The 15,399-nt window shown below is 39.9% G+C and overlaps 1 protein-coding gene across 6 annotated transcripts in view; it reads left to right on the top strand.

Moving 5' to 3' along the window:
- BICD2 (BICD cargo adaptor 2) overlaps positions 1 to 15,399 on the top strand; it is a 97,149-nt gene that overhangs the window by 26,372 nt on the left and 55,378 nt on the right. The gene's annotated exons all lie outside the window — the stretch shown is intronic.

A 15,399-nucleotide genomic window follows, 5' to 3' on the forward strand; every position in this document is an offset into this window, starting at 1 on the left:
AACTGGGTATCTTTTCTGTTGACTAAATCTTTAGTGTCTTCCACTTATGTTGTTGTAAGTGAAAGCGGAATTTGAGCCTTGTTTGTAAGATTTAGGACAGGTAGTGGGAACAGGAAAGACTTTGTTCTAAAGCTGTATTTTTAAACCAGAAATTATGACTAGAGTTGGCAAGAATGGTATTTGTCAATAGTTAACTTCTAAGGACCTTAAATTGCTTCAGTGAAATTTTGGAGTTGCTCACTAAGCAGGGGGGGGAAAATGCCTTTCTCCCTTACTGTCTGTGGTACAGCTAGTTAATGTATGGCCTAAACATCCGTTAGACATTCATAAAGAGTAAAGACGGACTATCCATGCTTTAAAAAAATCTCAGATTTTATTCATGAAAGGTAAGGTGGGTGATGTTATGGATGCCATTTTGTTCCAGCTTCATGCTGAATTTTGTACCTGCCTTTTGATGGCATTGCATGTCAGGGGGCTGGAGTCTTATGCTAAGGAAATAAAAGCATTGCTTGTGTGTAATGTTGATTATATCAATAAAATTAAAAAAAAAAAGTCTCTTAGTGTCCCTAAATAATTCTTTAAAATTTTGCAGAATTGCAGTTGCTTTTAACTCTTGTAACTGAAGAATCCTGTGTTAGATTAGATTAGCCCAGTCTTAGAAGGCTGGATTGTTTGTGGTTTGCTGTGTGACAAGAAGAATTATGTAACCTTCTGTTATTTGGTGCCAAGTCTAAAGATCTTTATYGCAGGCTTCACTTGAAAGCCTGAGACTGCGCACAAGGTTGGTGAGCACCTGATTACGATTCCTTGTTTAGTTAATGGCATCTGCAAATGTGGTAATCATGCAGCTGTGAAAGTAAATAAAATAATATGAAAGTGTGACCTAGTGAAATTTCACTTAACTTGTGTTATGGAGTAAGTATTTACTTAGATATTTCAGGTATGGCCTAGTGGCATAAAGGCAAACAGGAATCTCTGCTGATAATAGTTGGAGATGGTCCCTAATAACTGAAACAGGCTGGCACTTGAAAGAGCCTCCATAAGAAGTGCCAAAGCAGCCCACAGTGCTGTCAAGACTGGGCTTTGGAAACAAGGTTTGCTTGCAAAGTGGAAAATGAGGAGGAATGCACTTAAATCACAAGAAGTATGAGAAGTATTTAACTATTTGAAGGGAAAAGGTGTTTGCTGCTAATAAATAATGTCAGTAGGYGGGACCCACATCTCAAGAATTTGGTGATTTAGGAGCCCTCAGATGGATGCAGAAGAATAACATATCTCAGGATAACTGGGCCTGAGTGCAGCCTCCCGGGATACAGTAGAGGATGTTGAGAATAGGTTTGAATGGAGGCATCAGATATGTGATTGCTTCAGCAGGTCTGTGATTGTTTACAAGTGTCTTTCGTACTATTCATTTTTAGCAAAATCTCTGGCTCATTTTATCTGCCCGTGAGAGCAGTGTGTGTTATTTCTGTATTTTGGCAGGCGTTCTGCCRTTAAACGGGCAATGTCTGCTGTAACGTTGACTTTGCTGTGTAAGAACGGCTATCAGCATGTTTGGGCTGTCCTGTGATCCTGCCGCTTCCGCCTCGCTTGCATGATTTGCTGCAAGGGCTCAGGAGGAGGGATGTAATTCTGAAGGAAGCCATTGCTTCCTGTTTTCCTTTATTTTTAAGTAAGGCACTGGTGCTGCCTTTTCTTCTGGATTTTGTAATTCCCCCTGCCCTATATCTTCTCCTTTCCTCAGAAAGCATCTCTTAGAGATGTCGAGTAAAACACATTTGTCCCCTCCCCTTTTAACCGTGGAAAAAGCTTGTCGTTGAATCATTTGAATCATTTCTGCCACTAAYGTTACTAGCAGCTAGATGGTTCAGCATAGTGACAAGTACCCCAAGAGCAATATCAAGCATCGATTTGGCTGTGTGTTTCAGATTAAATGGTGCACACCAGTGACTTAGCTGTGTGTGCTCTCTCAGTTGTGCAGTTGCTCTCTATCTACTGCCTGATCACTGTGAAATTGTGGTATGAGGAGGAGGTTGTTCTTTCCCTTTTTGTTTTTTAACTCGGACCTTAAAACACAAAGCCCTACATCTCTGTGCTGTTTTTTTTTTTTAGCAACACAAGTATAACAGGCAGTAATGACTGGATGTGCTATAGTTAAATATGGCACATGGGCTGCAAGCAAAAAAAGGAAAGGAAATCAAGAGACTCATTTAGCATTTGCTGTAAATACTTGACACAAAAGATTATGAAATTGTAGTTGGATACTCATTATTGAGTTAAATGTGGGGCTCTAGTCAGGTTCTAAATGGAAAATAAATTCCATACTCAGTGTTGTTTGTTTGTTCTATAAAAAAGACTATTAAAATAAAAGGTCTGCTTTTCTAGTGCGGAAATTACTGCTCATGATAAACTTGAACTGTTAGAGATAGTCTTGAACCTGTGTGCGCATTAGAACGACTAAAGAGCACTGAGATTGAAAATCACAACTACTATCTTTATATTTTTAAAAGCTTTCTACATATGAGATAGATGAATAGCTGAGTTCTCATGAGCCCAGCTTGTACTCAACTTATGCAATAAACGATCCCACACTTACTGTACTTGCAATGAGTAGAAATGTTTTAAATAAGTAATCTGAGATATGCCTTCCCTCCAGCATTTCATGTCTTGATTTATTCTGGTGCTAACAACTCACAGATATTTATATGTACTGAATTGTGTTTACACAACTGTATTTCTGATGCCTTGTAGATTAGAGTTTGTTCACCAAAACTTCTATTACCCCCACACCAGAGGAATCCACTATCCTGTTTAACAAGCAGCAAGAGTAATAAGCTTTACATTAAATATATTTTGCAGGATGCAATTTACTTCCTCATTATTTTTGAGTGGGTGGTGCTCACTCGGCAGGCAAGAATTGTTCTTAGTCAGAAAGATTCCTCATRCAATGAGATGCTAATTCTCATCAACTACTGTATTAAAAAAAGAAGTGGGATGAGTGTTGCTGCAGAATTTCATACTCATGTAGAACTTTGTTAGCCATATAGATAAAAATCATATACCTGGAGTAAAGCCTTCCACAGTGCACTAAGCCTTGGTAGTGAAGAGAAGGGAGGAAGGCTTTGCAGTCTGAACTCTGTGTGTGTGGGTSGTCCTTTTGTTGCCAGTAATTAACGAGTGAGTGGAAGCCTCATCTTCTCATCTTGAAATGCCTAAACTTGTTCCCTGGTTTAGTCGTCTCAGTTCGCTAATCCCAAATGCTGAGTTGGGGCAAAGGAGGTGAGAGAGAGGTTAAGTCTAATTTCTCACACCTGGTTGCTGAGACAGAGAACAGTTTTCCCCCATAGTCAACTTAAGTTCTTGGCCAACCTTGTAATACGCTGCAATTAAACACTGCCTGCATAAGTGGGTTGGGTTCATGCTTTATGAGTAGTCTTGCTAGTGTGAGAATGAGGTACTGTTTCTAGCATTTTATTTTTACACTAATGTTGTAGAAAAATAATAGTTAATATTTCAGTAGCATCTCACAGCAGTAAGTTAATCCACAGCATTGAAGGGCATTCTGCAAGCTCTATGGGAGTACATTAGGAATCTGGTATCCTGATCTTCTGTATGTCTGTTATGTAATAGATGCATAATAAGTAAGCTGTGTAACAGGTTTGTGCTACTGTGTCGCTCTGGAAGGCCTGATCGCACTCCAAGGTCTTGATTCTGCCAACCCAAACCCACAGTATTTTTATAGAAAGACTATTCATAATTATTTTGTGTATTAGTTGGGCTTTCACCAAAGAAACTGTAAAACACTAGTTCAGCAAAAGCTGAGAGTTCCAGGGCTGGACACTGTTTCCTGGAGTGCATGCGAAGCTTTACCACAGCATCGTCTCTTGGAAGATGAGGTTGGTGACCCTGTGTGTGGTGGACTGGTATGATAGGAAGTGATGTGTTGTTTCTAAAGATGTCATTACCCCTCCATAGTGACCAGATCAAAGGGGAGCTAGTGTTTGTGGATCTGCTCTTGCTAACTTGACTAATTTTTGCACTAGGCCCCAAGATTATTTGAATGTAGGAGAAATAGCCTGCTCCCAAACTTGTGGAAGTTGTGAGGGCTTTGGTGATGGTGAGAAACRAAGGAGGAGGTAAGGTCCTTGTGCCACTTTGGATCTATACCGTAATCTGGAGGCCAACCAGGGTCCTTGAGGAGACTGATGTTTGTGCTGGGCTGGAGACTGGGCTGCTACAAGGGATTTCAGCCCAACCTGCCTCAAACGAACACACGTTCTGTTCTTGCTGCGTACGCACTGTACTGCAGTCAGACTGCTTGCAAATGTTCAAATGCAAACAGAAGCTACTCTTTTCTTTGGGGGGGGGGAATTCTGCCCTTCTTCCATTTTAGGGGATATAATGTATCTACTTACTTTGTTAGCCAAAGATAACTCCTCCCAACTTTCAAGGTTAAATACCAACCCTTTGGTTTAGGGGATGGAGCCCTCGTTAGGCTTTTCCTCACGTTTCTAGTTTCTATCAAATGTGGGCTTTGAGTGTTCATCACATATCTTCTCAGGGGACCATGACTATTAAGGGACTTCAATCAATACTAAAATGTGTGGCAAGCYGCCAAAGAATTAGTGTAATATTTATAGATCACTGATCTTGGGTTTTGATTATTTTTTTTTAATTTGTTTCATTACAGGTAGCACCTACATCAAATATATGCAATATAATTTGAGATGTTTGTCCCAACAGTTTTAGTCGCTCAGCTCACGTTTTTACAGAAGAGCAGCAGTCTGACAGAACAGGAATTTTCATAATCCAGGTGCAGTCACCCCTTGATTTGTACATGGGGGAAGATGAAAATTGAATCGCATGTTTAATAGGATCAAACTGATACTATGTGGCCTGTACAAATAAATCATTCCATGATATTTAAGAGGGTTTTAAAAATCAATAATTGATTATCAAAATTTTCCCAGTGAGATTGTAAATTTGATTAAACTATAAATAAAATGCCTTAGGATATTTTTCTTAGTTATTACTGGGTGATGGAAGGAATGCTGCTTCTCTCCCTCCCTCCCCACTAGCCCTCACTGTTGTCAGATATGAATGTCCATTTTTTTCTTACACAGTGAGTGCTGAATGATCTAAACATCTGAGATCCTCTTTGTTTATTTTTAGAAAGAGTGAGTTTTGAATGTGCTTTGATAGCTGGTGAACAGCGAAGAGGCACCCTTTGTACTTGTGGATAGAGGTCTATAGTCTTTTCTTGCCTCAGACTAATAAATAGTGCTAATGTTAAATAGCATTAATGTATCCTACTGATCTCCATCTATGGCAACATCTTTCTTTACTTTGAGGCCTGGTCTTGAGCTGTGGTCCTTAAGTGCAAATGTCTGCTAGTAGCAGACAAGGCCATTAGCTATTGATCTGTTTTGATGCAGAGCAGGGAAAAATGCCTCAGGGTAGAGTAGTGATTTTGTTGTTGTTGTTGTTGTTGTCTGACCCCCCCCCAAACACACACACACACACACACACACACACACACACACACACACTCCTGCAACCATGCTAGAGGTTATCCCTTAAGGAGAACTTTTTGTGTAGACATCTTTGTTGCTTCCTTTCACTTGCCCACTCGCAACGTACACTTCCTTTAAAAGAGAGCACACATGTACATACAGCAGAAATCCACACCCCTGTAATTTAAGCTCAGCAAAATGCATTTGGGACCTACTATTTTTCCTTCCTCACTACAGTTATGGTAATATTTCTTTTTTTTCTTTTATTCAAAAAAAAAAAAAAAAAATTGGATGGATGCCCAGTTCAGTCACTTAAAATGACTAAAGCAGCTGTTGGTTAGCTGCTTTGCCCCCAGGCAGGCTTTGAACCCCTAGCTCACCGGGCGCTCTCCCAGGGCAGTTACCCCGTGGTGTCCCGCAGCATCCCGTTAATTGCCTGTAGGCAGGACAGTGGGGGGATCCCTTTCAGGAGGGGAGTTGAGGAAATGTTCCACCGTGTCAGTGAACATATTTTGATATTGGTAGATGTTTGTATATGAATGACAGAGATCATGTTTTGGAAATATGTGAATGTTGATTTATAGCACCAACTGTGTAACAAAACTAGCTTGAGGTTTGCAGAGCGTTGTGGGGCTGGCAGTTCCCTCCCTCCCTCCCTGCAGAGGGAACGTAATGAATGAAATGCCCTGTGACTAAGGCCCTCTAGCTTTTAACTCCAAGCTCTCCAGACAATTACCTTAGAAGTCACAGCAGACAGGAATGAGTGCTGGCAGGCCTGACTTTGCTCACTAACACCGAAAGGAGAGTGCATATACCCTGAGCATGTTTCGGTGCTTGTGGTTAAAGGAGGATAGGGTATGTGGTGGTCTCTAGCACATTAATACAGTACCTTCTGAAAGAAACGACACCTTGAATCGTTGTTGAGAATAGTCTGAAGGAAAACACCTTGGTGTATTTTTCATCTCCTGACTTTTATCCTTAGAAAAAGATACGTAAGGAAGCGTTGATTAACAATGCTATTTTTTTCTTTTATTGGCAGTTTGATTTCTCTTTAATTTTTGGTGGATAGAATTTGTATTAAAAATAGCTGATGGTAGCCTGTAAGATGGGAATGCTTCTACAAATTCCACTGTTTTTTCTGGCAAAAAGCCAGAATGTGGCAACTGTAATGCTCCTACAGTGCCACCAAGGTGACAAGTGGCACTTCTTGCCTGGTGCRTGCATGCATACATACATCACTCTGCTTTTCGAACTTCAATGAAAAAGGCAGGGGATTATTACCTTTCTTCTGTGTCTAAGTTTACTTTTCTATTGAGTAAGTTTTAAACTAATTTCTTCTGTTTTTAACAGGCCTCTTGAAGGAACACGAGACTAAATGGTGTTGTCTTGTCATGGTGTGCTGTACAAGTGATGTGATTGCAATAAACTTCAGCCTTTAAACATATCTGTGAATGTGTGAAGGCAAGGGTTAATGCCTCATGTTGATTCATCTGTTGAGTACAATTAGCCTCATACAGCAGCATTTCACTTCAGAGAAAAGGGCARTGTTGCATTTATTAAAGACTGCCCCTTGTTGCCTGACATTTCAGCACCATGTGTTGCTGGATGCTCAGACAGAAAAAATGGAGAGAAATGCACTTCTTAGCTGGATTAACCCAGTTATGAGAGGTGCAAAAACAAATACAGGCTTTAGTAGAGCAGGAGTGAATATGAAGAACACTTATGTCCTGTTTTCCTGTACATTCCTTTATGAAAAGGTTAAAGGAGGGAAATACACATGCTTGGGTGTGTAGGCTTTGGCTGTTAGTGATGTCCCATCTCACACTTCCAGCTGACAGTGTTTAATTAGAGCCTGCTGTGATGAGAGCTTCTGACTCCAGGGCATTCACAGTTGGACAGAAGTTGCATAGCTTGCTGCCAGCGTAGCTTTTGGTGTTGGATTGAGCCTGTTTTCATTACCTTTTTTAAACCTCTTATACTTTTGAAGATTACTTTTTCATCTCAGAAAATTGGTTAGTGAAGTAATTGTCTGAGGAATTAGGGGAAGCTGACAAATAGCAAAAATGCATTGGCTTTGAGTCACACAAGCATCATAGTGCTGCTGTTGAAGGACGGAAGATCAAAGAATGAAAAATACTGTCCCTTGTATAATAACTTTCTGTTCTGACATTCTGATGCTGAGTGTAAGAGCATAAATATGTTTGTTCTGTTGATTGTGCTTCTGAGGAGATGACCATAGGCACTGCTCTTTGTTTGACACGGAAKCCAGCAGTGTGATTTATATAAAAATACATGGGAGAATACTGCTACTGGCTCAAGGTGCAAGTCAGGAGGGAGCAGTGTCAGTCCCATGCATACAATGTGATCTGTAGCTTCTTTTATTCATTTTGAAGTCCATAAGTAAGTGTTTTCTGGAAAACTGAGTTTATAGCAAAGTTAGATAAAGAAAAGATAGTAATGAAGGAGTAGCCTTTGGAAGCTGGTGCAACATATACAAATGTTGGGACACTGGCACCAGTGATGTTTGTCTGTCCTATATTGGTTGTTTAAATCCCCTTGGGTTAAGTACATTTTGCACTAGTTGGTGTTGTCTGCTTTTTGATATGATGGAAGAATTCAATGGGTGAAGTATAACAAAAGTTTTTTTTGGTTATCTCTCTCTTCCCCTTACCTGCCTTTTTTCCCAGTAGGTTTGGTACTATCCCTTCTGCAGTTCACAGGGTACTGGGAGTGTTGTTTCCCTGTGATAGATGAGGAAACTGAAGCAGAAAATGATGAAATGGCTGTCCAAAGAATCACATGCCAATCCATTGAAGTGCCAGAAATAAAAGCTAGTCTCTTGACTCCAAGCCATTTATGGCTCTTAATACTTAGCCTGCTAACTTAACAAAGGCTGCTTGTCTGGAAGAAGGCAATTGCAAGAATTAGATTCCATGATTACTATTAGCAGGCAGGTTTTTATGAGCAGTTTCTTGTTTGTTTATTTTYTAGAAGGATGTTTTCTTTTAATCCTTCAGAGAGGTGAAACTGGGATGAGGTCAGGAAAAAGCTAATCTTTTCAGGCAGGAGAGAGGAAGCTTGTAGGTATCCGTGGTGCTTCTGAGCTGACCTAAACACAGAGTGACCAACACAGAAGGATTTTTCTCTGTCCTTTCTTACCCTGTTCTTTCATTTTCTAGTACAGATCTCTGTACCTGTGCCAATTTTTGGTTAGATCTGTGCTGACGACCTTGTTTTATGCAGATTGGCGTTGTCATGTTAGGAACCAGCCTTTTGACCTCTGAAGTTATATCGTCCTTTTGGCATCATCCTCTAATTCATTCTCTGTTCTTCAGCGTAAGATCTGATGAAGAAATAAGACTAAAGAGGCCAAAAAAACAAATAATAATATAGAATTAAACTAGGTCATGTGGGGGAGGGGGAGTATTGTTTGAAGAAAATTATATTTTTGCTGTATTCTGTTACAAAGCTGTTCTGGAAAGGGCTTCTATTTTTTAGCTTGTCCATGTACACACATTTGGGTAACAATATATATCGTGTGTTAATAGTTTTAGTGGCAGGTCTTAGACTATTTTGTATCCACGAGCGAGAACGCTGTTTAACTTTGGCAAATCTAAGATCTAGCTTAGAATTTACCCAAGTCGTTATTTTCARGTCTTATTTTGACATTGGAGTGTATTTCCAAGATCAGCTTACTGTTAGTTATATGTGCAGATTCCTTAGCCCCAAGCTTGTAATTAGTCAACAGGTTGACTTTTTCTCCCTTCCTTCGCTTCTCCTCCTCTTGTTCTTCACATGCTTTTGTAACTATTTAATCCTGACACTTAGCAGAAAACACGAATGACTCCTTCCCACTTGTTTTTCTTTTGAAATTTTTATGTATCGTATTGATTCCATTTTGAGGAATGCTGTGTTTGCTATTTCATCAGAAATACCTTGTATTTTTAGGCATCAATAAACCATATATACCTCTTCTGTATGTTGCACTGTTTGTTCAACAAAGTGGTAACCAGGCATGGCCAGGATTATTTACTTACTACTGCATGATTAAATTATGCTGGTAGAAATAAATTCTTGGTTTAGGTATTTGCTGGCAGTGAAGCAATATAATGAAGTTGAAGGTTCCTTGACTTGGAGGCTCTGCAGGCTTGCATGTTATTCCTTCTCTCATGTTGATTGATGTTTAACCTCCTCATATCTCTATTTCCCTTATGAATCCATCCTTTTTGCCAGAGTTTATTTTCCAGGATTGAGAAGTGTAAAAATGTTATGTGTAAGGTAAAAGCCCAAGTAAATTACTTGTCATTTCACTTGTTTTGTCATTCTTAAGAACAGCGGAAATCTGAAATGTATGTGTAAAACCTTGCCTAGTTCTTCTGTGTGTATGTTATTGTAAGTTGAGATATTTCTCTAGTCTAATATAAATGTTGATTATGCAGGTCTTTTCAGAAAACGCAGAAAACAAAACTAAGGCACTGAGATTCGTAGCATGAATTTATTACTTGACCTATACATTTTTTTTCTGCTATGCCTTGTCATAGGTGCCTAAGACAAAACTGCTTGTCTCTTACTTTGTATGAAATCTAAAAGCCTTTTCTAAAAATGTTTTATTACTAACCACTCTGTTTAGTGTACCATTGTACACTATCTAATGTACACAATCCCTTGCTGCCAATGTATGGGTACATGTCATGGATAGAAAAATACAGTATGACTAGTCAGTGACCTTTTTTTTTGATCTTATGCTCTATAATAGCACAGAGTACTGGCTAGCAGTGCCTGGCTTCAGGATCCTGACAAATCACTGGGAGGCTCCTATGAATTATGCATGACAGCCTGACCCATTTGCAGCAAATCTGTTTGTGGTGCAAGGCAGGTCACGGGATTGCATTTGTGATTAAGGCTCCTGACTGCAGAAGTGTTCACAGTCGTGGTCTTACATGATTTGCCTTAACAGTCTACCTGTTGTTCCCTCGCTTAGGAAATGGTTGGAGGAAAGGTTTTACAAATTTTCAGATGAGGTAGTCTCTGAGTCTTAAAGGTACTGTTTCAAGAGGAAATCTGGTGAATCTAGTGGTAGTTTAAAATATTCAATACATATTTTTATCTTAGTATTTAAGCAAAAACATTACAGGAATAGAACAATGTCAGTGAGGCCAGTTTGTGGGATGACTTGCTAAACTGAATTTATATAGTGATATATAGAGAGATTATAGAGTGAGTTTATAATTGAGTGATAGAGAACACCTTTTTTTCCACTTCTTAATGTGTTTTATCTGTATATTATGAGAAGGAGGGTGGGATGCCTCAAATTATGAGTCAGTAATGGGGGGAGAACAGCTCAAGGAATTTCACCTTGGGTCAGTAGTGACTAGAAGTAATCACTATTTGATGCATGATCTGTAGGAAACAAATGGTTTTGGATGGGCAGATGTCTGTATCAAGAAAGCCTAGGGATTAAGGCAGTTTGAATGTCTGGGACTAGTACTGAACTGGTGCCAAAAAAGCACAACTACTCCTAGTTAGCAACCAAAGAAATTTCTTGTTTCTTCATTTAGATCTGAAAATCACTGTTTTCTAGTCCTGAAGTATCTAGCTCTTCTCCTTTTTGCAGTGCCAAACTATCTGGTTATGCTTTTTCTGTGCTTTTTGAATGCAGCCTTTAAGCTATTTTTGTTGTAATTTGTAGTTATCAGCTTGAAATTCTTAGCTCTTGTTGCTGAGAATTATTGTTTTAGGAAAATATGGTGCCTCTGCTGCCTCTGCCTACACTTGCTGAGATTATGCTACCTGATTTGCATGCACTCGTTAAAGTGGTCCTGGTTCTAATATGTTGTTSTTCACCTATAAGTTCTAGTTCAGACTTATTGGTGAATAAAGAACCTGAAGCATAAGCATTGTAGTTGCCGTAAATAATTTTCTGAATAGATCTGTAGTAAGGCTGCGAGCCTTGCTGAGGAGGGGACGGGCACAGAAGCAGCTCTCTGCCACTCCTGAGCTGGGATGTGCGAGGGGAGGGATGGCCTTTGTGTCAGGGCACTGGTGAGGAGAGGGTGGTGGGAGAAACCAATGCTGATAGTCCTCTTCATGCTGGATCTTGTGTGCCTTTCTAAATCTCCTGACTCGAGCTGTCATATTAACACCTTTTCACATGAACTCACTTTGGAAGCAAACTAGTTCTTAGCTGGTTYGGCGGTTTCCGCACCAGAAGCCAAATTCTTTGCTACCATAATCCTTTTGCAGTCTCTAGACTACTTGAGTGTCCTACATTAAAAAAAAAAAACCAAAACAAAACAAAAAAAACCCTCAATTTCCAATGTTTTTTGATGTCTACAAACAAATGAAATACCGGTGATTTTAAGTGAGGTGTCTCCTAAGCTGCTTTGAGTGTCGCTACAGCTTTCACTGGGCCTGTATTTTATCCCTCACATTCCCCCCTCCCTCCTATTTTTTTTTTTTTTGGCTAAGTCATGTCAAAGGAATATTTGAGGGAGGTAAGGAGGCTGTGGCCTCCTCTCAACTGTGTCCAGTATGGCCCATATCTGACCACAAGCATCATCTAACAAGATGCAGAGTTGGTACTTAGCTATTGGTTTAGGCACAACTCYATTTAGTCCTCCAACTACACAAACTGATATGGTTTGCATAGTTTGTGTCAAGATAACTAAGCTGACAGGCTAAATTAGACTTTTCATTCTGGATCCAGTGCACTGAAGCAGTATATCCTAAATATTGGCTGGAGTGTGTTTTTTACTATAAAAATAAAATTCCCTCTAAATCATCTGCGGAATGTCCCTCTAATCAGTGAGGGAGAACACTGCGATCTTACAGAGCATTTGTATTTGTTTCTGCTGAACTGAAACCTGGTTAAGTCTTGCGGATGTTGGGTGATCGCGCTGGCTCAGCTGGAAAGGAAGGAAAGGAGCTCTGGAGCTTGACCGCTTAGCTTGCCAGCCTGCYCCTTTCATCTCGCTCTTAAATTACTGGAGTATGCATTTTGCTCTGTTATCGCTGTTAGTTTTGGAGAGGGAAACTGTATGTCTAGTTTTTCTTCTTCTGTGTTGCTTTCACATCTCTAAGAAGCAGAATGAGTAGGAGCCTACATGGGAATAATTCACGCAACACAAGACCCAGAAGTCATCTGAACCTCATTGTGTTACCAACGTTTCATGTTTTTTTGAGGGGGGAGAGTGTTTTTGTTTTGTTTTTGTTTTCTGGAATTCATTCCCTCAGAAGCTCTTTTAGAAAACTCTGCACGCTTCGTTCCAGGGRCATGGTGGCACGCATGCCTGTCCTCTGCTTGTACTGCAGCTTCCCCATTGCTGCCAAGGGTGTGTTAATGCAGTGAGGYCTGATTAAAGGTACTGGGATAATTTGGAAGAAATGTGAAGGAGATCAGTTGTGGCACGCTGGAGTAGGGATTTTGTGATCTTGACAGGGCAGCTGATCTGGGCCAAAAGCTGCTGCTGTAGAGAGGGGCCTCTTCTCAGGGCAAAGCTACAGCCTGCCCTGGTCAGGCAGGAAAATGTTCCCCTTTTTATTTTTCTCAGGGTTTGTTTTCTCTCGCTTTTGCAGCCTGAAGCCACTACTGCGTCGGCTGTGCTGCTGTACCGAGAGAAGGGAGCTGAGGCCGCCCTTCCAGCGGCAGCCAGCTCTCGCGTTGCACGGGGAGTTTGTGTTGTGCTCCAGGGCCTGGCCCCCATGCACTGGTGCCTGGTGTTGGTGTGGTACCAAGGCAGCCAGAATAAGAAACTCTCACAGCTGAAAATCAAACAGCACTGTGTGCTCTCTTTCAGCTGGATCAATCCCTTGCTAGCGCAGTGAATGCCAGTGTTTGTCCGAGTGCAGCAGCAGGAGGAGAAAGGGACGAGGAGCCCAGAGCATCTGAGCCAGTGGGAACATAGCGTTATGTCATGCTCACAGGATTACTGTGTTTATGGGAGCACATTAAAGTRCTTGTGTCACTGCAGCTTTAGGCTTCTGATCCAGGACTAAGGCATTTCTTCCTGAGGACTTTGAGAAGCTTTTAGTCAAAGTATTAGTTATTAGTTGAACAATGCATATATGACCACTATGCCGTGAGCGTTTAAAATGAGAATATGTGAATGTATTGCACAAGAACAATACATTATTTCCTTTTGTTAAACTCTTTGCTCTCTGCAAAGAGACTTAAATCTTTTGTGAACAGTGTTTTTTACACTTTGCTGTCATTATTTTAGATCATTATAGTCATAATGAATTTGTTGCTGTAAAAGTATGCAGTGGCTTGGTGACGCCATGGAAAGCATCTTTTATTTTGAACCTGATAAGCAGAAAATGTTAGGAGCTSAAATGATGCTAAAATTTTCTAGTTAATTTTGGAAGATGAGAATACAGAAGCAGGAAGAAAAATTTGACTGGCTTTTAGTGCTAATTAATCTTCTGATGCATATTAATATACCCTGATTAGCTTACTGTTGATGAGACATACTGATAAWTAAAATGAAATTGCTAGGAGGAAAATTTAAAAATGGGAGTTTTTCACTTAGAGGGAGGAGAATATCAATATTACATGATACCTTTTGAAAACTGCTTGCAAACAAAATTCTAGCTTGTTACCTGAGCTGCTCTTCTAATGAAAAATGCTTTTCTGAACAAAATTGAGAGCCATATTCAAGTTGCAAGTGGGTTTGCACATAGCTGTTCAGTAAAGCTGTAGTCTGAAGGAAGCATTATCTAGTGCAAATAGATCACTAACATCTTGACTCTCCTTCAATTGAAGGATTTAAGGTTAAACATTCACTTGCAGCTTTTTGTTTTCCTTTGCAGTGGTAGCTCTTAGACTTTTATTTTCCTTGATCCAGTTTCAGTTGCAGAAAACTGGCAGGACTTTAAGAAATGTTTTTTTGATTGTCTTAAAGTCATTTGTCACTTTGTTGCTATCTTACCAGATCTGTGGAATAAACAAAGAAAACCCCTTGAAGTTCAGTATCAATACCAGGAAATGTCTGTTAGAAACTTTCAGTTTTATATGTTGTTGATCTTTATCCAGAGCTTATATACTATATGCTAACTTTGGCCGGGAATCTATGATAAGCAGAGAGCATAAAACTATGTTTGATTTCCAAGCTCTGTATTGATATGAATAAAGCAGTCTGGCCCCCTCAAAATASCAAAATAACCCACAGTATGATGGAGGAGGTTGGTAGTGACTTGGGGAACAAAGAATGGCTGGGAACCTCTGAGTTTAAGCCCTTAATAGTAGAGGAAAATTAAGTCTTGGCCACTAGTAAAGTATATAGTTTTGAAAATTGCAAGAGTAGTGTTTTCAAAGAGTTCTGTCATTGCTGAAGCAAGCTGAAGCTTCTAGGTGCTGGATGGTGTGTATTTCATGATGCATGGCCATGAAGGTTTTCTCATTGATTGATGCAGGCAATGCCCTGTCCATCAGAAGAGAGGGTCCCTGGGCCAGACTTGTGGATGTGAATTGAGGCTGCTTCTCCCATGGAAGGAGTTCAATAGAGCAGCATGAAAAGTTTTAGCTTACTTGGAAAGCCTAGGCTATAACTTGATCAATTCCAAAAAGTCTTAAAGATATAAAGCTTGTTTACTTCAGCAGTAAGAAGACTTTAAAAATTATTTTTGAGGTAAGTTGACTAGCGAAAATGTCTTTCCCCCTCTTTGTAAGCAAAGCATTTGTACACTGTGGCCTTATACTTCATATAAAGGACATTAGTATTTGCTGTTAAATAATTATAAAGGAAGGCAAATTGAGTATTACCTGCAAATTGAACGGTTTGTAGTAGTGAAGTCAATTACCCAACGATTTGAAGAAAGCTAAGAGTCCGAAGAGGACTGTGATATTTCTGTTACTTCATCAGCAATTTCAGATTGGTTTGTTGGTGTT

Source organism: Rhea americana, unplaced genomic scaffold (assembly GCF_003343005.1).
Source record: "Rhea americana isolate MKP2758 unplaced genomic scaffold, rheAme1 scaffold_19, whole genome shotgun sequence".
Classification (NCBI taxonomy): Eukaryota; Metazoa; Chordata; class Aves; order Rheiformes; family Rheidae; genus Rhea; species Rhea americana.